Raw genomic sequence first — 24,678 nt, 5'->3', positions numbered from 1 at the left:
CTTGAATTCCTCACTCTCCTTTTTCCTCCCCCTCCTTATCTGAATCCAGAAGATTAATAAAAACTATTTATTTCCCTAAAATTTGATATGCTTAAAATTCAAGTTTCATTCTTGTCTCAGCCCATTTCTAATTAATATCTGTTTTACTGTTTTCGTGTTTTCCATTTCACTGAGCAAAACAGACTGCTGATCTGTCCATCTTCTTCCTGAAACAGATATGAAGCTGAAAAACAATATCATCTTCTCATTTATTCAATTGCCCAAAAAATTATGGCCCCGAACTCCGTCTTTAAGCTATCATTGAATTTTATTCTGGTTGGAACATTTTAATAATAAAAGATATTGAAATTCCTATAATCAGTGAATATTCATTAATGCAAAATCACACAGCAATTCCTTGTAATTATATGAAGTGTCCACAGCATTGACCATTGAAGGAAATTATAATTAAAGTTATTAAAATGAATTAGAGAAGGAGATAGTAATTAAATCCCAGTTGCTGGAACGTAAAACTGCTCTGAAATTAAACAATACAGATGACTCCTCCAGAAAGAGGAATGTTGGTAACATTTCTTTCCTTATAGTTATTCAAAATTTAAGCTAATTTTTATGGTAAGATTTTTTTTTCTTTAATAGAAATACTTGACTAAAATTCTGTAGCCAATGAAGTTTTACGAAGATGATTATCCTGCTATTTCTTCTCTGAAACACATATTGTTCAAGTCGTCCCTTTATAAGAGAGACCACTGCATTAACAGGCCTGGTCAAACTCCATGGTCTTATCACTGGCCGCAAAAATAACAACACGGTGGTAGTGTTAATGCAGAAAGCAAAGCAATTTCTCAGTGAACTACTCCTTTTTTCAAAGGTAAGTGGTAACAACTAATACTCTTCTTCCTTATCTTCATCTCATCAGATTTACTGAAGCAAAGATCTGTTTTCATTTCCCCAGTAAACACCCACGGTAATAGGCTATCTTTGCCAGTCTCCCTCTGGTTCGGTAAATAAATTTTCTTGTAGCATACAAAAGCCCAGGCTGCAGCAGCGGACCGAGAGCCTTTCCACACTAAAGGGAGGGAAGGGCAAGCAATTCTGATGGGAGGACATCCAGGGGCAGCTCCCAGGCGCGGGAGCAACTAGAGCTAGATTTCTCTGCCTTGCTGAGAAAGCAAGCTAAAGTTTGCTGGCTCTTAGTGAATAACCTCAGCCCGCTGAGGTAGATCTCTCCTGTTCTCCTCCACGTCAGGCACCATTTGCTCTCCTGAACGTCTTTCCAGGAAACAGCTGCGTTTTCAAATTGAATCTGCTCAATGGAAGGTTCAGTCCCTTATATATGAAAAGGAATTTCAGATCACTACTTTTATAAAACATGAGTGCATCCTTGTTTGTATTTCCAACTGACAAGTTAATCCTAGCTATCAGAAAACTCAGTGCTCCAATCTGAACCTCTGGGAAGAAAGAGGTGTATATGTAGAAGCTAAGTAAAACATTTTATTTTCCTGGTTATAAAAGAGTCAGTCTGTCATTTTTCAAGAAAAGTCATCCCATAGTTGCATGGACTAAAAATGGTAAATGTCATATAAAAACAGGAATTAACTGTCTTCTAAGACTTTCCAAATTGATGTTCACTACCTGTAATATATACACAAAAATGTGAAACTCATTATGCTGCAAGGCCACAAAAGACTGAAGTGTATCTTTATGAGTAACAAAATCACTTTAATGTTATTCTTGTGACTACTGATGGAAATCTTGATTCACTGTCCGTTGTTAAAATAATATTGGAAAAACATTCATGTTCAGGGGAGAAAAAAACTTTGCCCCCCAATCTTTTTCTCAGCCACGAATAAAATAAAATTATAATAAATAATACAACCCCCAGTTAACCATGCTGCACAACAAAGCTTAGGATTCGTGTTTAGCTCCTGTATCAATACACTAGAAGATCTGGTCTATGCTATGGATAATTCAGAAGCTAGCAAACACACCAGTCAAACAGACAAGGAACAAATAGGCATTGATAGAGAAATTAGCGCAGGTCTGTTTTGAACATTTTTGTTGCAGTTTCTTGAGGAATAAGACTCTTCTGAGTGATACAACTTTTGGAATAAACTGATGCAAACTTGCCTTAAGTCCTCATTGAGTAAAGAAATGTTTTAAGGGGAACATTGCATATCAGCACCTTTAATTTCTTCACCAATGAGAACATGAGGAGTGCCACATGGTCCAAAAGCCACTGGGAGGGGGTGGAAAGTATTGCCCCACTTTGGTTACTACGTGTGTCGCTGGTTTACTGACCCAGAACTGCACACAGATAAGGCAGAACCTAACTCATCAAAGAGTCAAAGATGTTCATGGGTGGCTGGCCTTCTTAAGTAAGAGCGCAGACCTCGGTTTTTGTTTCTCAGTCCGATTGGTAAAAGCACAGGCAAAAGCAGTAAAATGGAGGCTGGGCTGCTGAGGACGAACCAGCAGGTTTGGACAGCTACGGAGAAGTCTGCAGAACAGCTTTATCTATTCTGTGCTCACATCCTTATCTGTTCCTTACCTCCGACTTGCCCCCTCCCTCGAGCTTTAGATTTTGCACTCAGATCTTCCCACCACTCCTTGTCTCCCATGGTTTCCTCCTTCCTCATCCCTTGCTCCCCCCAAAAAGCAAGGCTGTCCTTCTGTCCAGCATCCTCTCACTTGGAGCAAGGTGGAAGCAAAGCAGAGCTCTGCTACCTTGGAGGAATCAGGCGCAACCAACCTGTGCATAGAGTGCTCCCAAGGAGAAGCCCAAGTCAAACTGTAGCAGCATTATACAGCTGTCCTGGGAATGACTGTGTGACACACACAACCATTATTCCTGCTGTTACACTTACCAGCTGACCAATGGCTCCTGAAAGCCTGGAAAAAAATGCTAAGGCTAACCCTGTTCAGAAGGAATTAATTTCAGTAGGGTTTATGTCCACAAAAGCCTCTCAAAGAGGCCCAGTGCTGACCAAATTATGCTTGTTTTGTTGGGATTTCTTCAATAGGTCTAGCTGTCTTTTAAAATTTCTTACTTCAGCTAGATTTGCATATATTCCCAAGACTGACTCTCTCTTCTTAGCAATGCTATAATTTCAGAAAAAATATCAGGGAGGAAAAGCAGCCCTTGTGTTGGATAGATTATACATGAAATTTTACATGGAAGGAGGCAAAAATCACTCCTTTTGAAACCAGAAATCCTCACCACTTTTCCAGGCAAGACTCCTATACTTATTGAGTTTACGTGACCATGTTTACAGTTCTTCACCAGCAAATCAGCCTGACATAAGCCTGAAATTACGTGTCTGAAAGTATGCCCCCTCCTCATAGTAACTACTATCACCTTGCAGCCAATGAAAAGGCATTCAAACACTATAGATAGTTGTTGGTTACCTTTCCCTGGAACATCAGCTCAAAGAACAAAACATGGTGAGAAGTCTTCTTGGCTTCTGGATGCTAATCCAAGTCCTTTGGAAGCTCAGCTGTCATCTTATTCTTTTGGAAGATAGATTGCTCTCATACTCCTTTACTGAAGCTGGATTCTGACCACTTTGTAGCACATTCTCTGCTAAATGTTAGGCTGTGAAGAACACCTGATTTTTTTGACAGGTAAAGTCTGCACACAGCAGACTTCAGAAAAGCTTTTCCTGTGACTGGCATATGTTGCAACTCCACTGTTTTTGCCTCAAAGTCAGTAAAACTTGTTTAACAGTTTCAGTGGCAGACGACAGTGCCATCCTTAATAGTAAGCTATTATGGAAAACTGTTTCATCGTCGTTAAGGATGAATTTCCTATTGTCTGGTATTGAAAACAGCTTAGCTACAGGAACCAAATGATTTCTAGTGCTATTACAAACATTTCAGTAGGATCCTTTCTCTCCTGGGAGAAGAGAGATTCTATTAGCTATGTAGTTGACTGCCTTATATTCTTCCCTTTTGAAAAATTATGTGTAACTCAAATAATTTATGGAAAATATCTTCAGTGAAACTCAGTGGCTCCTATAGTGGTAGAAGCACCCTTGCTTGAAACAAGACATGTCTGAGTGATAATATACTCTTACCATAGACTAAGGACCCTAAAGCTGATGTAACAATGGCGTAAAAAAGCAGTCTTGCAAGTAATATGTCATAATAAACTCTCATGTTTTGAGCCTATTAACTCACATTGTTCCTATTGGCTTAACCTGTTTCATTCTTTGGAGAAGATAAATCAGTACCTATGAAGGCAAAAGCAAATAAGCGTTCACGTGGTACTGTGCCAATAAATCTTTTCTACTAGATTTTGTATTTCTGTAGGTAGCTTATTTAGAAAATCTAGCACAGTCATAACACATCTGACTCAGAATATTGAATAATAGATCTTGATTAGTTTGAAAACCAAACTAATTCTTTCTGTGATGTTTTCCCCCATCCAGTCCCATGACCTCATCCTGATATTCAAAATAATATTTTCCCACAGGTCAGGGGATACAAAAATAAATATGTTTCCACAGACGCAAGCTGAAACCATTTCGATGACTATACCTCACTTTAGAGATGTGCTCCGACAGAAGTTTGCACTGATCACTAAAACAAAGCAAAGACACTCTTAACTATTTTCAGCTGTTGGAAGAACAAGTGCAAACTCATACCTCAGGTTAACTGTAGCAGCAGATATAGCAATAAGCAAACACCTAGTGAAACGATGGTTTAAAAAAAGCTTTTGACTCGTCAGGCGACTTCCTCTTCCTCAGCTAACCCTCTGATATCTTATTCAAGTTTGGGTAAAGAAAAGGCTAAGATTACTCGCTATTTCCTTGTAATGACCAGAATTATTTAAAATACAGTTAAGTTTTAAAAGCAGGAATTATACTCTTTGGCTTATTTGTTAGACCCAATATACTTTGCATGTGGTAAAACTGCAAAGTTTCTCTCTTAGCGACATTTGCATTGAATCTGATTGTTTTACCAAGCTAACGGATGATTTTCCTGTTCAGCTCTGTCAAAAGCACAATGATGTGAAAAACAAAATGAAATTATGTTCCCTATCATAAGCAGTGAGCCCTCTCTCTGCCAACGGGTGAACGTTTGGAAGCGGCAATCCAGAGAAACACATCATCAGCAAAGCTTCTGTAGGTCCCTTGATGCCACTGGGTCCAAGAAATAGCATTTAGGCAATGAACTTCCACAAAGGTCATGAGATATCTGTGGGTTTACAGGTCAAAGCCAGCTTCTCTTCCTATTCAACAAGGGTCAAGCAGATCCCAAAGGAAATGACTGACATGTGTTGCCTGGAGCTATTTACTTGTACTATTAATCCACCTCTAGTTGTATCCTTGCTCCCACATAGCCTCCCAATTTTATACACAATTTTTATAGCATTCTAATCTCTAAGGATTTCATTCATTCAAATAAAGCCAGCCCGAGGGCAGACAGCTCTGCTGCATAGGGAAGAAACATCCAGTAGCTCTTAGCCACAAACAGGAACAGAGTTAGGAGTTTTACTTTCTTCCACCTAGATTTCTTTTAAAAACCTAGGCACCCCTGGTCCCTGGGATTTTGTCAGTTTAGGCATAGTTTTTGAGACCGATGGCAAACACACAGAGGAAAGGCAGACACTACATAAAAGGTTCTAGCAGAGTAGCAACAAATTAGTCAAAAATACCCCCTGGTTGCATTCCTTGATAGCTTTGAAAACTAGCAAGCTTCCTGCAGCAAACTTGTCCTATCCACGCTAGCTCAGGCCCACCAAAGCCAGTAAGGCTCTCTGCTGCCTGCAGCAAGCATTACAGTAGCCCCTAATCATCATCTCCAGCATCCATTATCCCAGGGAAGAGTCCTTCTGAACACAGCACCTACATCTAGTGAGACTGGCTTGGTAAGACCTACATATGTAACACGTAAAATACTTTCAATACATGCAGTGCTCTCAAATCAGAATATCAAAAGGAACAAGATTTACCCTTCCCCATGAGAGAGCACCATCCACCCAGCCCCAAATTCAGCCTGGCAACAGCTAACACCACCTCAGGTGCCAGACTGTTAATTGACTCCTCAGGTGGAGTGCCTCTGAGGAAAATCTTTCCTAATCCCTGATCATGGGGCTGCGGTGGGAGCCAGGAGGGCTTGTAGCCTTCCAAATCTCTGCTTTTTCTTTCCAGTGTTTACTATAACTTTCCCATTTCCTTTTTTCACTATATTCCATTTACAAACATTGGCTCAAGTCTCATCCATGCTGCTCTTACACATTTTGAAGATGTGAAAACTGCATGTGGGAACAGCGAATGCCTGCTCTCAGCCCTCTCCTCAGTTTCTTGTTACAGGTAGAAGAGAATCCCGCTTCTTTCTGTCACTCTCGGCCTCTTATTTTGGTTGCCAGCGATGTCAGCACAAAACACGAGGATGTTTGAACACTCCGAGAGCTTCACTTCACATCCTTTCACATGGATGCTATTGTACCACTACGAAAGCTTAACGTCTGCTCAACTGAAGTACAGAGAAATGTGATGACTTTCCTCACAGCTGCAAACAGCTTCACAGTTTAGGCTACAGGTTTGAACCCAGACGTGACTCCAAGTCCTTCATGATAATTAGTAGTCTACTTTTCCTCAGCTTATCATATATACACTGAAAATAAAATTTGAATTAAATTAATTTCAATTGCAAAGTCAAACTCCTAACGGTTAGAAATGCCGCGTGTGTTGAAGCTGGAGCTAACTTCCTTCTTCATTCATTCTGAAAATTGAAGGAGGCAAGGGTATACGCTAAAAGTAAATGTAATTGCTGCCACACAATTATGATAGACAGATAACTCCTACTATGACTGCTGGAACTGCATATGTGATACAGATACATTAAAGGGAAAAGTCATCCCACCTCACCCTCCTTAATTGGTTCTTCCTTGGAACCCCTATTTCAGGTGTTGTGCAAAGTGCAAAAGTGGGAGGCTGGGAATAGAGCGGGCGTACACAGCTGGTAAGACTATCCAAATCGGGTTTGGGCTTTGTCTGTCCTTATACCCCACTGCAATTTGTACCGCTGCTGACCCCAGGGGAGGGGGACCCAAGTCTGTGTCTAGTTGCAGTGTTCGTAGTTATCAGCCTGCCAATATTGTCCTGGAAATCTTAAATGAGAGAAGGGAATTTGTGGGTTTTTTACTGTTAGCAACACAGCTGAACCAGAACTGCCTAGAAGGTGGAAAGATGCAAGGGCTTTTCACTCTGCTGAATGCCAAGCCTCATCTGCAAACAATGGAGATGTTAGAAAACCTTTTAAAAATAAATCAGTTTGCAAGAATACTTCTATAATCAAGACTGTGACACACTTAGATGCTGAGAGTATGCTGTGGCACTGCCTCAGAAAGATGGCTGGAGAGGACTGGTGAATAACTGTACAGCAAGGATCGGTCACCCAGCCTATCCTGAAGGTACCTGGGGACGCACATGAACACATGCAACGGTGTCATCCACTCCACTGACAGATACAGATCTAGTTATGTGCTAGGGGCAGCACCTTGGGCCCTCAGCAAAGAAGCCAGCACTCAAAAACTTGTAGGACACCAGAGGAGTTTCCATGGGTTACTCTTTCCCATGCCCCCACTGCAGGCCTGCTCTGGAGAGTCCTCAAGACGAAGGGGAGCCAGCAGCATAGCTGTCACTTGGCTCAGTTGCTTTGGGAGACCCAGTCCAGATCAAACACTGGACAGAGTCTGAGTATAACCCGGGCACCTCTGTTTAGAGAGAGAAAAATATACCCTCTCCCCCAAACTGTAGTCCTGCGTCACCAATATACCATCTGCCTGTAATACGGACTGTTACTTGTGCCATTTTCTGAAAGTCCCAAAATCTTGGAATCTTTTTCACTTTTCCCAGATACCGTCTTGGCATCTGCACAAGATTTCAATGTGCTGAAATTTCATTTATCATTCTTAACTGATCAACAGTAGATAGCAAATGTTATTCCTCACAATCGGCTAAAATTCTGCACTATATTCTCACTTGTAAAACAAGCATTTAACTGTGTTTGTCCTTCTGGCCTTATGTCATGGTGCTGAGAAAGAAGATCCTATTCTAGGAAGACGAAATTTGCAATGAACTATCAGCTATCCTGACTGCAAATTTGTAGACTGTTACTGCTCCATGCAACCACAAAACATTAACTAATTTTCTCTTAATAAAATGTTTATTAAATTGCTATTAGATATAACCCAGAACATCCATACCTCTGTCAAAATACGTGCCATAAGCCTGCTGAAAACTCATCTAACTAAAAACCCATCATACTCATTATTCAATCCATAAATGTCTAAATAAAAAGTGGAGGAGAATGATGAATCAGAAGCAGAAGTCTGTCGGAACAGCACTACTCAAGTTGTGAACTGCACCAGCAGTCTCCTCATCAAATGTAAATCATGGCTGTGTTAAAACAGCTTGATGTAGCTGTGACTGGACTGCAGTAATAGGAAAGAACACAGTAGTCATTACAGCACAGAACGGGTAAAACACAAATGAAACAATGTCTGGAGAAGTTCAACCTCGGGGGGGTAATAAACTTGAACGAATTTCATTAAATAGAGTTTGAAGCTTTAGGAAAGGAAGCAAGAGACAGTTTACAAGTTACAAGAACAGAGGGCTGAAACGACACTGTCAGGTTTTTTTCTGGCACCAGTTCTTAAATAACCTATTTCTGCCAGCCTTTCCACATGAGCTCAGAAAGCTGTCGTGGCCTCACGACTCCATACTCCACTACCAGCACTTCCAGCTCTTCTAGTTGTAGGAGAGTCAAGTCTCTGATGATTTCATTCAGAGTGCATCTGATTTTGTTGGCTGCCACAGCATCAGTGTGCTCACAGACTCATAATTTTGGGGGACCTCAGAGGCCCAAGGCTCATAATTTTTCCTCAGTAGCTGCAAAGTTTGGCATACCCTGATCTGGCCTAGACATATACAGGCAGGTCATGGGAATGAGTACTACTCAGGGTGAGACATAGGTGACATTTTCAGAGGATCATGTCCTTCAGGGCACTGACCTATGCAGATGCCAAGCTCTGCTCCATCCAGATGTTCCATATCAGAAGTGTTACATTTATATCTTAGAAGCCTGTGAATCAGAAATCCGAATGCTTTTGCAGGGCACCTCTCCCAGCAGCACTGGCAAAGCTCTTGAAAATACTTCTCATTTTTGGCTGGCCTTTCTCAGCAGCTCTACAGGTCAATCAGCTGAAATCCCCAGCTAGATTCAAGTAGCGTGCTTAGCAAAACCCTCTGAAATGTGGGACGGCTCATAAACAAAACAAGCGAAAAACAGTCTGCATCATATCCTTTGGATGAACACAAACGAAGCAGCAATTTTGGAGATACCAGTCTAGTATAATTTCTGTTTCTGTCAAACCAAGTAGGTCAACAGCATGTCTACAGATGACACAGCATGTTATCATTGCTTAAACCTCCAGAAAACATGGGACAGCCGGCATAGTGCTTAACAAAAATAAATATTATGACATGAAATGCTAACGTTGCTCCTTATCTAAGAACATTAATAATGCTTTGCATATATTCATCCAAGTCTAGGAGGCAGAAAATATATATGTATATCTGTCAGAGGATGAAAGGATAAACCCAGTAACAAAAACTTAGCAGGGATGATGGAACAGAGTGACAGGATAGGGAATAGAATTTCAGTATTCATTAAATGCTGCACTGCAATATTAAACTGAAAGCATTTTGAGATACAGAAAAGAAGCTACCATATATATGGTGCTGTATAACGTTACATCTGAATGTTGCTTGCAATTCTTTACACTTACTATCATATTTGCTTTCACAGAGTAATCCCATTTGCTTGACCTCTATAAGGACAGGAGCACTGGTTCATTCATTGATACAGATTCTTTTTTGCTTGTAACCTATCTACGTGGTATTTAGAAACAATATTGAAATCATCATAGACAAATAAAACACTGCAGGTGCTTACCGATGGGCACAGAAAGATGAACAACCCAGGTTCCAAATCCATTCTCTGATTAAGGACGATTCCTATTTAGGAAGCTGTAGAGAAGGTGACTCTAGTCAGAATGCGAGGTTTGCACATGACAGAATTTATACCATTGTGTTCTTCAGTTTGTCTAATACAGTTTTTTAAAAGATTTTCTTGGTAGGACCTGTACCTGCTATATTTAATAAACACTATTCCAGCTCGCCAATTGCACTCACACAGGTGGCAATAAAGAATAAAGGAATAAAGCAGACTTCGATATCACGTGCATTACAGTCATAAGAAAATAGTTTTATTATTTACTACCAGTTGTTAAAAGACTCTGTCATTCATGATTATTAATTTCGTGGAGCTTACCCTCATTCTACTAACTAAACTTGTCTTTTCTAGATAAGGCAACAAGAAAAGCAGTTAACAAGTAACAATCACACCTTTCTCCTTAAAATGCATTTTACATGTAACAGTTATATTAAAGTATTTTTAGGCTACAGAGAGATAACATTTATAAGTAGAGCAGTGACAAATGCAGGCCAATTACTTAGTTGAAGACAGTCTGTTCAATTAACTAATTTCATGTACACAGGACTAAACCCATTATTTTCAATAGGCAAAATCCATTTACTATAGAAAGCTATTTTTTTCTAAGACATGCAAGTACACTAATAAGATCCATTTTTCCTCTGCAAGTGTTTTCAGCTAACATACAAAAGATCGAAGATGCATAAGAAAGCTTTGTGTCTTCTAAAATGAACGTTAAGTCTGATTTATGGAAAGTATGGCTATATATAAAAGGAAAAAAAACCACTGAAATGAGTGTAATGACAGCATCACAGCAAAAATGAAATAGCTGACAAAAAAAGTTCTGCAGTGATACTTGTTTTTTCTGACCCCTTTAGTTCTTTTTGTTCAATAAATTAAAACATTAATTCCATTAGATTTCCATTTACTTACAGGGCCAACATTTTACCTGGAAAGCTGGAGTTAGATTATGCAGTTAGAGAAGTCCTAAGAAAGACAATAATATATTTTATGATGAGTGTCCATAACCCCAAGATTAAGGAATACGCAGGCTCTGGCATAAATTCTCTAAATGCAGCTCTACGTCTCAAAGCCAAATTAACACTATGGAATTGTACTGCTATTTGTGGGAATGCCAGGAACCGAAGCCACATCTTGTCATTTTCAGAAGATCATTTCGGGTCAGACTGCTATAAATCCTCGCTGCTACAGCTCTGGATCTCCATGTCCACGTGGACAGCAGCTAAGCAAACAGCTGCAGCCTCTCAGCTAAACTTTCACCCACCCACCACGGAGGGAAGAGCACTAAATGGTAACTAGGGCGAGAACTCCAGCACTCGTCTTAGCAGTTTAATCAATCCAATTCTGAATAAATACCAACAAGGAGAATTTTACCAAAGTATCGCTACTTTTAATTTCACCTGAATAGAATAAATAACAAGCCAGTCAAAATAAGTCCATAATGTTATCCTGTGAGCCTCTGTTCCTGTCTGTGTCCCTGCATATTACTCCCTTTCTAAACCTGTAATAACACCAGCCTAATGCAGTCCTGTGTATTCAGAATATGTTTAATTTGGCTTTTTTCACTCGCGTGAATAAAAAACTCCACTCTCAAAGATATTTATTGAAGATGTATGTTTTGTGAATATATTCTTATTAATGTTTGCAAAATACTTTCAGACTCTTGACTAATAATGGCAAATAAGAACTTGGGAGATGCAAAGCTTCAGAAAATTGGAATATGCCTTAAGTCATGAAAATTTAATGAGGTTCCTTATTACCACTTACCAAAAATCTCAAAATCAATCAGGTACATTGTACAATATTTAATGATATTTTAGGTTACTGTTTTTTAATATAAGTTCAGACATGCATCTGCAAATTATACAGTGTTTCTGCTTTCTACTTCTCCATTTATAATAAGGAACTTTTCAGACAAATGCCCCTCTGCTCTTAATTTGCTGAACACATGATCACAGTTGCTTCCTCTGGGGCTTCCCTTGCTACTGCAGGAACGGTGTCTGGACCACCCCTTAACGGATGATGGAAGACCACACTGGAGATATTAGAAGCATAGTTGTTAGACTTTCAGCAACAGCAAAACACATTAACTGTCCATCTGAAGTTTCCCACCAGAGGACTAAGCATTACTGTCAAACACTACCCTGCAGTGGGAGTTTCTAAGCCTCCTTGCAATAGGCTTTGCCCATTACAACCCCCTCCACCCTGTTTCCCCTCAGTGCCCTCCACAGCCCATGGCTTTGCTTCACTTGTAGCCGGCAGCTCTTTCTCAAAATACAGCAGACACACCAGGACAATCCTGGCAACCTTATGGCAAACCTATCTGTGCACTAGCCGTGACCTTCACTCCAACCCTTGCCGTGACCACAGATCGGCAGGCTCCACCATCTCTGGAAGTCCCCAACAGCTCCCTTCCAGTACACACCTTCCCATGTTCCTGGGGACATCTAGCTATTAACCAAGCTCCACTATTTCTTCAGTCTAAAAGGAAAAAAAAAGCCCTAGTTTTCACCCTGCTCCAGGTACAGCTAAATGCCGAGCTACCCCTTATCTACTTGCCACTCCAACATTTATCCAATCCTTCTGGAAGCATTCTGGAGAATGCATCTACTAGCCAGGTACCCAACTTGAAAGCATTCGAAGAACGGTGCGAGCCAGGAACAGGCAGGCACACAGGAGAGAACTGATGGAAGGAAAATCTCTTGACAACCATGGGAAAGAAGTGAAACATGAGAGCCAGATGGGTGAGCAGTTGGATGTCCCACTTTGTGACAGGTAGAAGAGGAATCTGAATGCTGGCTTACCCATAATTCAGATGAATAACTTTGTCATGGAGCTATCTCATGATGGGCATTTCTCTCCCTGATACTGATCAGAACTTCCACCCTGCCACATAACAGCAAGTGAAAGTTTAGCAAAATCTCCGTGTTCTATGGAAAGTTTGGATTACAAAGAATTTAAAAGATTTTGTAAAGATTTCAAAGAATTTGTGATGCAAATCTGTTTCACTGGAAAATTCTGATTAGCATCTCTAAAATGTTTGCTTACCAGAGACACAGTTTAGGTTTCAGACATATGGAAACCTCTTATGGTACAATCCAGCAATAAACAGTGAAAAAAAAAGCTATTATCCCTTACTTGGGAGTTACCTTCATTTCTTCTAGTAGCAGTTTACATTCATCATGCAGCTGCTGCAAGCAAGACTTGCAGTTTGAGACGCATCATATATTCGGCAGCACTGAGATCACAGTGACGTGCAAAGCAAGGCAAGAGAATCGCCCCTTCATCCATTCCAAAAATACTCCTGTTACAGCCAGCAAGAGCACACGCTGCAGCCGAACCATCCACCACCAAAAAGACCCAAGTTGTATTTCCAACCGCTCCATTTTTCCAAGACTGAAGGACATCACAGAGACAGGTACATCACTAAAGTTCTCAGTTGCTCATTTATTTTTAAACACGGATGTTGTTTCTCTCTGTAATAGCCTCAGAGTCACACAACAGAGGAACAGGCACTCACCCTGTTAGTATGCGTAAAAGGCTACAGAGGCTCTGTGAAAAATTCACTCTAGCAGAAGCAGAGACAGAGGAATCACAATTGTAAGTATAAACAGAAGAAAATCACACTTGTACTAAAGCGGGTCTGAATATATATATATATATATATATATATGCATGTGGGAAGGGGGAAAGCTTGGGTGTTCATAGATTCGTATTTTCCTCCCAGCTAGTAATAGTATCTTTCCAATATATTGCTTTCCAGCTAAATGTCTGAAGGTATTTTACTGAAAAGACAGGCATCATCATTTCCTTGTGAAAGGCAGAGAAACTGAGGCACTGGGAGAGTGCATGACTTGTCTAAATTCACTCTGCAACCCATTAGGAGAGCTCAGACTACAGTTACCGTCTCCTCATGCCCAGACCAGTGCCCTACCCAGTAGCAACACTGATTCTCCACACCAGACCCCAGAGGTGGGGAGTATCAGAGAATTCGTCTGATCAGGAGAGATCACAGCCCAAAGGCTGAGGAATGGTGGTGTGACATTTGAGATCTCCTTAATGTACACTGTACTGCTATTAACTTGATAGTGCCTTCCTGTTACATATATACACAGGCAAATCATTCACATAAAATCATGCGAGCCTTTGTTTTCATTAAGTAACATGCATGACAGGAGCTCTTCTCTCCTCCATCAGCTCCGCAGAAGTCCAGGATCTATTTTCTGGCTGCGGTTTGCTTTGTGATCACAGTCAAGATGAGAGTGACAGACATGTTACATTGAGGTAGTCTGATTTCATCCCTGCAATTGTAAATACTTTTTGTCCCTGAATGTATTTCAATACATTTATGGTAATATCGCACTCTGAGGTGGTAGGACTGAAGACAGACAGACACAAAGATGAGCTGCAGACCATAGTATTATTCTGAATATTCTCCAGATTTGTAGCTGTTTCTATTCTAGACCTCTACTGCACTGCTTAGATGGAGATAAAGGCAACAAGTGAAATGAAACCTTTTCTCCAATATATATTCCAAAAAAGCCTTGCAGGGCCCCACAGAGTTAAAACTGTCTTAGCTCTTTTGCAGTTTTACTACTATAATGTGCTCATTTAATTTGTGATGGAAATAGCGTGTTCAAGTTATCATTATTCATTACCTTAGCTTCTTCTACAGTTTCATTTGTCCTCCTGCGTTTGTCCTCTCCATTGTGTTTACTTAGGCTATAAATACAGACCTCTTGGGGTCCTGGATCTTGCCTTCTGAACAAAAATTTCAGTGACTCATTCACATACATATTTTCTTCCATTATCTTCATCCCAGGCAAACGTTCATGCGCATTCCAAAAGGTCAGAAGGAAAGAAGCTGTGACTAGCTTCCTGTCTGAAGTAGGTCAGAATGCTCTTTCCTTAGATGTCCTTAAACAAAGGTAAGTTATTTCTTACCCAGAGACTGTTGGAGTAGTTTCTGGTTACAACTAGATCTCCTTAAGCCACAGAGACGTTGGGTGATTCCTACCCAAAAAAGGAAAGTTGCTAATCAGAAGAGTGGTGCCAGACTGACTGACAAGTCTAATGACTTCATTTGGCATCACTAACTTGTAAGCTAGTTGACGCCTTATTGAATTGTTTTTTCTAAGGGATATGTACGGTGCTGGAGTCAAGAACGTCGCTTTTAATTACAACAAATATTAACCTGAGTAATAGACTTGGAATGGACAAAGTCTGCAGAAGCACTGCCTGGTGGGGACACAAATTATCCAAAAGATACCCCATATATCAGCTCATCAACAGATTATTTCTAAAGGATAATTTCCTATTTGTTTGAAACATGTCTTTTGCATAATTGTAAAACTCAGGGACCAGAAATCATTTGCAATATCTCAAAACACGAATTTCTGAGGACGCTATCAAGTGCCCAGTCCTTCTTCATACATTGCAATGTGCCGCACCCATTGGTGCATTCAGCTTTTCCAAAAGACTCCCATTGTATGTCCCTCCACATACTTTTGACAGATTGACGCAGACAGTTTCACTTACCGAGTTCTCAGGTATTTCTCTGATCTTTCCCCGGACACAGTTAGTCATAGTCCTCCTTCACCATTTAGTTCTTTAGCAAGATAATGTTCTCTAGGACAGGTGGTTATGACTCGCTGTGGGTCATGCATTGCCCAGTGCTGGTGGGGTACAGATTGTAGAATGATGCGAAAACTCTCTGAAAGTGAAACTTTTCCTGATGGGTCAAAACTGCTGCCTTTAGCTCATTTTTATTTCTGACTCAGAGTGACTTCTGACACTTTCAAGAATCTCTCTTGCAATGAGCATGTAAAAAATGTGAATTCCAACAAAATCCTACTTATTATCTCAGTTGAGCAATAGCTTGAAGCAGCCGCATTCTGCAGCACCACACTGCTTTGCTTTTGGTAAATGAATCCAAGCGTAGATATTTGTGTGGTTACGGGCCTTTTCAGGAAAAGGCCCTTATCTTGTGTGCCTGGTGTTACAGCTATATTGTTTATGTAAGAAAATGACAATCGATAACTGTGTTTACCTTTCATAAATTATTGATAGCTCTGTGAGGAATCTGAAGTAGTGTGCTACTGAACTACGCAATCTCTGCTCTACACGCAGCTCTACGCTGCTGCCAGTAAACCTCCAGGTTATAGTCAAGGTGCTGGCTACAGACTATGAAGTTCTAATTAGCTTGAATTCCATCAGCTTTCCTTCCCTGTCCTGCTGTACAATCTGCGTTTAGCACTAAACGCTTCAGGCAACTGTCCCGGTGATGAGACTTCAGAGGGTCTGGGACATAGGGTCAGGCTGCTCCCAGGAGCCAGCCCTCCTGCCTGGTGGCATTCGCCAGAGTTGGTAATGGGAGCATTGTTCATGCTGCTTGATAATGATCAGATCTTTTTTCTCCTATTGGAGAGTATTTCTTGCTGCTTCCTGGTTTTAGTTGCTGACGCTAAAAAGGATTATAGAGCATGAACTCCATGTAACAGTGAATGCTTCTGACTCCAAATTATGCATAACAAATCTGGGCACTGCGCTGGCAGGCACACATACCTATGCAATCCATAATAAACATTGAGACTGCCTAGGCACCTGCCAAAGTAGTTAAATAATCGAAGTGAGACCTGCAAAAGGGTGTTCGGGGTTTTCTTCTTTCTCTCCTTTGCAATATGGAGGGATGAGGTGATTTCCCTGGCTTGCACCCATTTATGCAACGATTCTAAACCCATCTGCACTCTCCTGATTTGCACTGCCACAGGATATGTGTGGGTAAGCAGCAGCCAGATCTCGCATGTCCCTCTGTTAAACCACAGGAATATGAAAGCAGCAGAGATTGCTTCTACAAAATAAAGCTGTTCTCATTGTTCTCTTACACTACCAGACTACTTAACTAGCAGACAATACACAATGCAGTTCACTTTTATATTTAAAGCACACTTAATTAGAATTAAATAGAGTTAGGTCTTTCCCAGTTGCTTTAATAGTAGATATAATTATTCCAAATTTTGACAGGAAAAAAACAAGGAACGGATGTTTCCTTTCGCCTAATTTTTCTCTAGAGAAATAAAAAGTGGTTATAGATTTTTATGGCTTCCTCACAAGAACAAAATATGGAAAAAGCAGCAGATTCATGAATATTAAACATTAATTCAAAGAAGAGTTCAGTGTTCATTTTAACAGAAAATACCAGCCAAACTCTAATTCTTTTCTTTGAAGTTCTCCCAGTTCCACCTGTAAGTATGTGCTCTAGCTACTGAGTGCTCGACTGTCACTGATGCAGTGGGTAATACTGAAAAATTAATTTATTTCTCCTCTTACACTCATCTCTAAAAGATGGAGTAGCATGCACTTCTTTTATTTACACTGAGTGGTGTGAAACCACTAGTGCATATTTTAAAGTATTATGAGATATTTATAGGCATTCAAAATGCTACTGTGAAGGAGAAGAATCTGTAGCACTTAAATACCTGGCTCGCAAGCTGAGTCTTAATGAAGTACTATGGAAGAGGGAATATCTTGATTCAGTACCTAAACAGGAGTCTCTAATTGTCCTTATAAGAAAAGACACAAAAGAGACAGTTTCTCTCAGCAAGTTCCAGACTACAGAACAGTGCAAAATCTTCTTCCTCCTGCTTAGATTAACAGACTATTAGGAGTGGCACGTTCGAAGATACGGAAGAAGTCACTGTTTCAGTTCTTTTTGCTACGTTTGCTAAAAAGTTCTCTTTCTTTCATTCCCTCCTTGTACAGTAAAGAGGTCCTCTTTCTCCTTTACTTCTTTATTATCTTAATGTTTTCAACACTGGACCAAAGAAGCTTTCTACCCATTTGCAATCCTTCTCCAAGCAATTCTGCCATTTAACATTATCATTTTTACTGCAATGAGTTCAGCAAAGGAAAGACTGGATAATTATTGAGATATGGAGGAGAAATACAAGTTTCCAGTTCAGCTGGAGCAGGGAACCAGTAAGACAGGAAGCCTAGACTTGCTTCCTTTTCTCAGAGATATCCATATTTTAACAACACCAGAAGTCAAAAATACTTCAACGAAAAAATGGCTTGATTCCAATAAAGATATCCTGGAATATATCTACATACCAATTTATGAAAAGGAACAGATCAAATTAGATGATAAATAGACATCGATTTCTTTGAATGAAGATCTAGGGTCCATATTTTAAGGCCTGTATTATTGCACACATAAAAAAGAGTCACTGACTCTCCCAGGCATTTTCATCAAGGCAAAACATCAGAATGGGTTGGTATATCACCACAGCAAGTCGAATTTCAGTGTTGATCAGCAGTGGGTCCCCACCCACTTACTGGCAATAAGGTAGTTATGCTGCAATTGCAAATTCTGAATGTCATAAAGGTGTAATGAAGTACTGTGCACATCATGATCAGAACTTAATGAAACGGAGAGGAATGAAAAATATGTTATTTTTTTAAAAAAGGAAATACTGGTCTTTCACAAAAATGTCCCAACCTGTAAAATTCAAGTTTAGATTTCAAATGCCCCAGTACTTTGGGACCCAAATTGCTACGACCTGCTAGAGGCAGAAGAAACCATCTGGATATTTAAAAACAAAGGGAGGGCTATCATCAGACTCAGAAGTAATCCTGGCTCTCGTGCACAGATCAGGGGCGAAGTTTTCAGAAGTTTCTAAGGGCCAGTGAGGTATTCTGGTGCTTAAAGATGAAGGTCGAAATATCAAGACAGCACAATTCCCACTCAGTGCAACTACAGCATTGAGCCAGCCTAGACATCTTTGAAAAATCTTTCCCAGCCACATTTCTGTTCTGTTAAAAATATTACTCTATGAGGCTCAGCACCTAATTATGAGAATGAAGAAATGGTTCAAAAGAAGGCACAGAAATGAGACTAATTACTTATGACATAATCTGCCAGTATGAGAAGCTTCTATCCACCCTCAATTTACCTTCAAGTTCATTTCTTGAGGCATGGAGATTTATAACACTGCGGTCATCCTAGCTAGTTTATCAGTGATTATTTCATTAGCCACATAAATTTCTGATCTACTTCTAATCTTGCACAGCTCTTGGCGCAATGTTATTTTATGACAGTGAGTAACATGATTTATGTGTCGTGTTTAAAATGTTTTTCTTTTTTCAACATTTAATTACTGTCCTTTTAATGTCACGTAAAATATTTTAAATGAAGAGTAGTTTATTTAATGTAAATAAATATATCCAGCCATGTGCCTTTCTTAAAAAAGACTGCAATCCGTATTAATTTTAATTATTATGATCTAGAACAGACTACAATATGGAGATTAAAACCTCAAGTTCATTCTATTGCAATTCTACTCTAAAAAAGTCAAGTTATGAGATAGCTTAAATGCTTAGGAAAGGAAAGGATTCTTTCAGGAGAGCCTGGTATCCCCTCCTGCCTCACCACCACAATTCAACTGCTTTACCTAGGAAGCCCAGGCCAGCATCTGATAAGCCCTCTTGTTCACCAGTAGGACTTAATGAGAGGTGAAGGTAGTCAGAGTCTTGCAGAACAGTTCAAATTAAGCGTGGCAACTTTCTAAATAAATCATGGTGGCATTTACCATGGTGACTTCTGGGCAGGCATGGACAAGTCTGTCTTACTCCACTCGTACTTCACCTTGGCCAGGCTATAGCCACCTCTGGCCCAGAAGCCACACAGCCATCTCCCAGGAGTCAGTCTTCAGGCTAAAAAGCCTTTTTGGAAGAAGCAGTGGCCTAGTTCAGCTATCAGAGCTGTTCCACTGCAGGGCTCAGTGGGTTAACAGTCAGCCCATGCAAAACACAAGCATTGAAACTCATCTGGCTCCCATAAATGTCCCCTTATTGGATTAAAATTCTGAAAGATTGTATAAGTTAAAGATTTCACCAAGGTTTAGGACTCATCTACAGCTGGGATCACAAAGAAATCTTCTTTCCTCAGTGCAGTTTAGCACAGCACAGCATTGTAAGGGATTTACACTTTCTTTTGGACAGCTTCTGTCCAGGTTATCGTTGCAGATGGGCTACAGGCCAGCCATGACCAACCAGCACACTTTTGCTACAGGTCTCACCAAAGACAAAATCATTCGTTTTGTAATAACTTTCTCATAGACTGTACCCAACATTTGATCCCTGTGAAAATGGCTGCTGAAGACTAAGCTAACTCACTTTCACCTCCCACTGCCCAGTTGAGAATCCTTAGGTTATCTCAGTGGTTTAAGAAGGCAAATAAGTTCCTAACTAACTAATAGAGTCTCGTGGAATTAGAGAGAGATTCCTGAATCTAACACACATTTTCCTTTCATCCCTTTTAATTTCAAGGCACAGTTAGGGAGGACTATGGTCTCTATTTCGGGGTGGAGACTGGTTTTTCTACAAGGCATCCATATTTCAAGCAACAATTGAGAGGGCGCAAGAAAATCCTTTGAAAAGTTTCCCGTTCTCCTCCTACATTTATGGCTTTAATCCATGTTGTGCTGGTTAGCCACACTGCAGTATAATAGCAACTAAGCGACCAAATCTCTAGACAGAGACGAAAAGAGGAAACCAATCAAGATTGCACATTGCACAACCAGAGCAGCAGCGCATAGGGCGCAGGGGCAGTTCTATCACACCAGCTCACCAAGCACAAGGCTTTTTTGCAAGCACCCTTACATTGATATTCTATGACAGATTTTCACTGTTTTGCATTCATACAAAAACCGAGTACACCACTACAGTCCTGCGCATTTGTCAAACACAGCTTCATGGCTTTTTCTTATTTTTAGTAAAGATATCCCACGCTTTATATGAGTAACGTAGTAAGATTTTTTTCTACTGCATTATGGTTTGTCAGAGCATCTTGTCAGCTAATATTATCTTCCAATAGCTCTGTGATCTCCCCATAGTTTGCAGTCAGCTACAAGCCAGCGCGACTTCCTGGAAAAAGTCAAAGGAGACTCAATAAAATGCATTTCCACCACAAGAATGCTATTGTTTAATGCCAGTAGGTGGAAACGCACGAGAAGAGAGCTGCAATTTAAAAAAGAACAAGAGTGATTGTTCCTGTAGAAACTTTTTTTTTTTTTGCAGTAGGGGATGTTACAGAACAGAATCATGTGTTTTGTTTCACTGATAGTCCCAGTGCAACCACAAGCAGAAAATAATTTGTCTGCATGAATTGATAAGAGGGTCATAAATAATAAGAAAATTATATCCTGTATGCCAGCCTGCCAGCAGACCACGAAGAAAAGTCAGGACTTGATGAGTTCTCACTTCTTTCCTCATCCTCTGGTGATATTTTCCTGATATTTATCTAACTCTGTGATAGTTACTTCTCCAGCAGTTTTAGTCCTCTCCTGGGAAGATGCCAACAATATTACCTCTGAGCAGGGAGAAGCATTGAGGGCTTTTTTTGAAGATCAGCAACCCAATGACCGACTTCAAGCAGCCTGAAGGAGCCTGTTTATAGCTGTTCATTGGTGCTACTGGTTAAGTGATGCTTTGTTTTTGCAGCAGGAGAGTGTGCAGGCTAGAGCTGCTACTGGAAGTTCAGGAAGATGATAAGAGACCACCTTCTAAGTAGTAGTGCTCTGCCCTCTCCTTTCTCCCCAACTCCAGGGAGCAGAGGGCAGGTGGCAAAAGACAGCAAATGGTCATGGACCACATGATCAAAACACGGAGGAAGATAAATGGAAAAAATGCATAGTTTAGATAAAGCATAGAGAAAAGGCAGAGAGACTCAGATGTAGAACCTTGTTACTCTTGTTTTCTCTTGTTTCGGGGAGGATGAAAGAGCTTGCAGTCATCTGTGCTTCCTGGATGCCACAGTGGTACTGTGAAAGAAAAAGAGATCCTGGAGCCTGTTGAGATTAGCAGGTCCTCCCCCATCTTTGCTCTTTGTGGGCCTCTTTAGTGCAGTGTTTGGTTGCAAACTGTGTAGCTTGTGAAAGACAGGTAAGAGTCTCAGAGCAGGAGACACAAAACAGTATCTGTCTGTCTAAAGCTCCTCCCTTCAGTGCACTTGCGGAAGGATGGTAACGCGAGCCATGGGACAGGATGGCAGCCTGAGGGGAACTGTGCACCGAACTGGCCCCAGGGTTTCCGATAAAGTACAGTCTGCATTAAAAGAGCAGCATCCCCCAAAACTGTCTCAGAGACCTGTAACACCTAGGTTTGTCTTTACAGAGGACGTAATTTGCAGTGCTGTGAATTCCACATTCGCATGTCTTTTTTTTTTTAATTATTTTTTTAGTTTAATTGCTCAGTGACATTTTTGTAAATACTGACAGCATTAAGTGGGTCCATCAGCTTCCCAAGCATTTTTAAGCTGAAAACTACACACACAGACACGCACTCATTCCTCCTGCTGCCAGAGACAGAGGCTGTGTTATTTTCTCTCTCTTTAAGGCAGGGACTTACTTTTTCCAGACTTCCAAATACTGACTTTTTACCAGACCTAAATACATAGTCCATTACCCTCTGCCCAAAAAAGTTCAACTGACATAATCCTCATGAAGTCTGTTTCTGAGATGGGGCCTATATCAGTAATTGGTAATTTTGAGGGTCTTTAGCACAGCTCTAGCAGAAATGCACAGCTAAAGGAGTGTGAGAAAAAACATGTTTTAGTGTAGGAAATGGGCCTGCAAAACGTAAATCTGGAAGAGGATTTAAGAGCCAGTGACAACATAAAAAGCATAGTATTTTAGTTAATTGACTACCTTTTACTTGGAAAATGCTCTTTAAATTCTGTTTACATAAAAATGACAAGCACTGAAACACAGCAGAAGAAAAGAGGCTTCAAAATTGCAAATGTTCTCAATCTTCTTTTGGCGAGTTCAAGCTAATAACCTTACCTTTTAATACAATCCTATGATCAATTTTTTTTACTCTGAAAATAAAACCACAGGTTTTTAAATATCATTACTGGACAATTGAAAATTAGCATTTTAAATGCATTTTTTCTCTTCTCAACATGGAAATTGACCCTTTCCTGAGGTCCAGGGGGTGTGTGCACACATTCAAAGGAGACTAGCTTCTGCTTAAGCATGAAATGTGAGGAAACTATAATCCCATGTATTTCCAATGTCCGTGGAAATTTTTCACAACTCTGACTAAGCCAAAGAGGTTTTCTATGAAAGACAAAGATGTGCTAATCAGCAGTAATGGAAATGAAAGAAAGAATTTTTGTCTGCGGATTTTAAGTGTTGCCCAGTGGTCCTTAGAGAAAGAAAGAAGAGTTTAGCAAGAATACTTGTACCAAAAGAGTAGTAACATTTTGCACCATCTCTAATTAATAAAACAAGCAATAAAATAAGTGTAGCTAGGTAACGAACACTGACGTTTCTAATGAAAACAGACAAGAGTTTCATCTTTTTATCAGTATATTTCTAATGACTGACACCATCTACAAAGAAGCTGTATTACGAGGAAAATAATCTAGCGCCAAACAACCAGCGTCTCACATTTTCTCTGAGCTGCAGATACATTCTAGACATCACACGAGTCTACATACCCACCCACAATCATACAAAAACCCTTCCTCAAGTCCACCTCCTCACTCCACTTCTTGGGAATGTTTTAGTATCAGAGACAGTGGCAGAGAAGTGAGATATTTCTACAGCTGCATCCAATGCCCTCCTCATTGCTTCTTGCTTTTCATACTTCTTTCATGGGAGGAAGGCTTTCTGGTTTGTGCTGGTATGACAAGAACACTTGTATCAAATATGATAGCATGTTCATGCTACTGTTCAAGTCAAAGTGAATAAGGTAAACTATTTCTGACACTATAGCCTTGTTTTTCTTCAGTCATATCTGTTTATTTATTTCTTTATCAGGGTTTCTAAGTAAATCAAAGAATTAAGAGGAATTATATAAAACTATATTTAGATATGCTCACTTAAATTCTATGTCAGCTCATACTCCCGTGCCCAATTAGGAGCAGGCTGTATTGTTGTTATTCACCACTGTTGCAAAAGTGCTCTGGAAGTGCTTCTGCTGTGTTTCTGAAACCAGATCAAAATGCAAATACATATTTTTAACATCACTTTGTAAAGGAAGGATAAAAGGAACACAGCTCTTTACAAAACTGAGCCATGACAATAGGACTCCTTTTGCATCATTTATCTAATTCAACAAAATTCATTTTAAAAGTTCAGCGTATTTCAAATTTTGAACTAGTCTAAGAACATATGAAGATGTTCTCCATGTTTCCTCAAACGTATGTTCTGTATCCGGTCTTTTGCTGCTTAGCAAGGTCTCAGCAGAAGTACATTGAACAGCTAAAGGGCATCCTGTCTTGCTGTACATCATTATTGAAATAATACTGAGTAGAATCTCCAGGCTACTAAATTTACTTTTTCATTGAAAACTATGATTCATCTGAAAGAAAGTAACTCTGCAATGAATACGATCTACATTTCCCTGATCAGATGTTTTCGATTGCACTAGCTTGAAGTACTACCTTGAACCTGGCAGAAAAAGTAGCCTAGTTTTCACAGTACCTATTCTATTATTGGTCCAAAGGTAGGTAAATAGTTAGCGTTCATGTCTGGGTTTCAATACATTCTGCTCTATGATAGCACCTCCCACTGAAGATCTCAAAGCAATTTGGGAACATTTGTGAGCCTCGTGACTATTCAGCCAGTATGTTATTACACAGACTGCTAAACA

General features: G+C 40.1%; 1 long non-coding RNA gene across 9 annotated transcripts in view; it reads right to left on the bottom strand.

Annotated features, from left to right (window-relative positions):
* LOC148055551 (uncharacterized) overlaps positions 1-24,678 on the bottom strand; it is a 183,470-nt gene that overhangs the window by 125,121 nt on the left and 33,671 nt on the right. For all 9 annotated transcript variants that reach the window (XR_015705271.1, XR_015705268.1, XR_015705272.1 and 6 more), the window contains exon 4: positions 9,964-10,037. This is a non-coding gene — a long non-coding RNA (uncharacterized LOC148055551). The remainder of the gene's footprint in view (positions 1-9,963; positions 10,038-24,678) is intronic.

The sequence above is a fragment of the Nipponia nippon genome, unplaced genomic scaffold (assembly GCF_047370975.1).
Source record: "Nipponia nippon isolate SJK-2023a ecotype South Korea unplaced genomic scaffold, ASM4737097v1 scaffold_21, whole genome shotgun sequence".
NCBI lineage: Eukaryota > Metazoa > Chordata > Aves > Pelecaniformes > Threskiornithidae > Nipponia > Nipponia nippon.
Note: the sequence above shows the minus strand (reverse complement) of the source record. Positions and strands in the feature narration are given on the sequence as shown.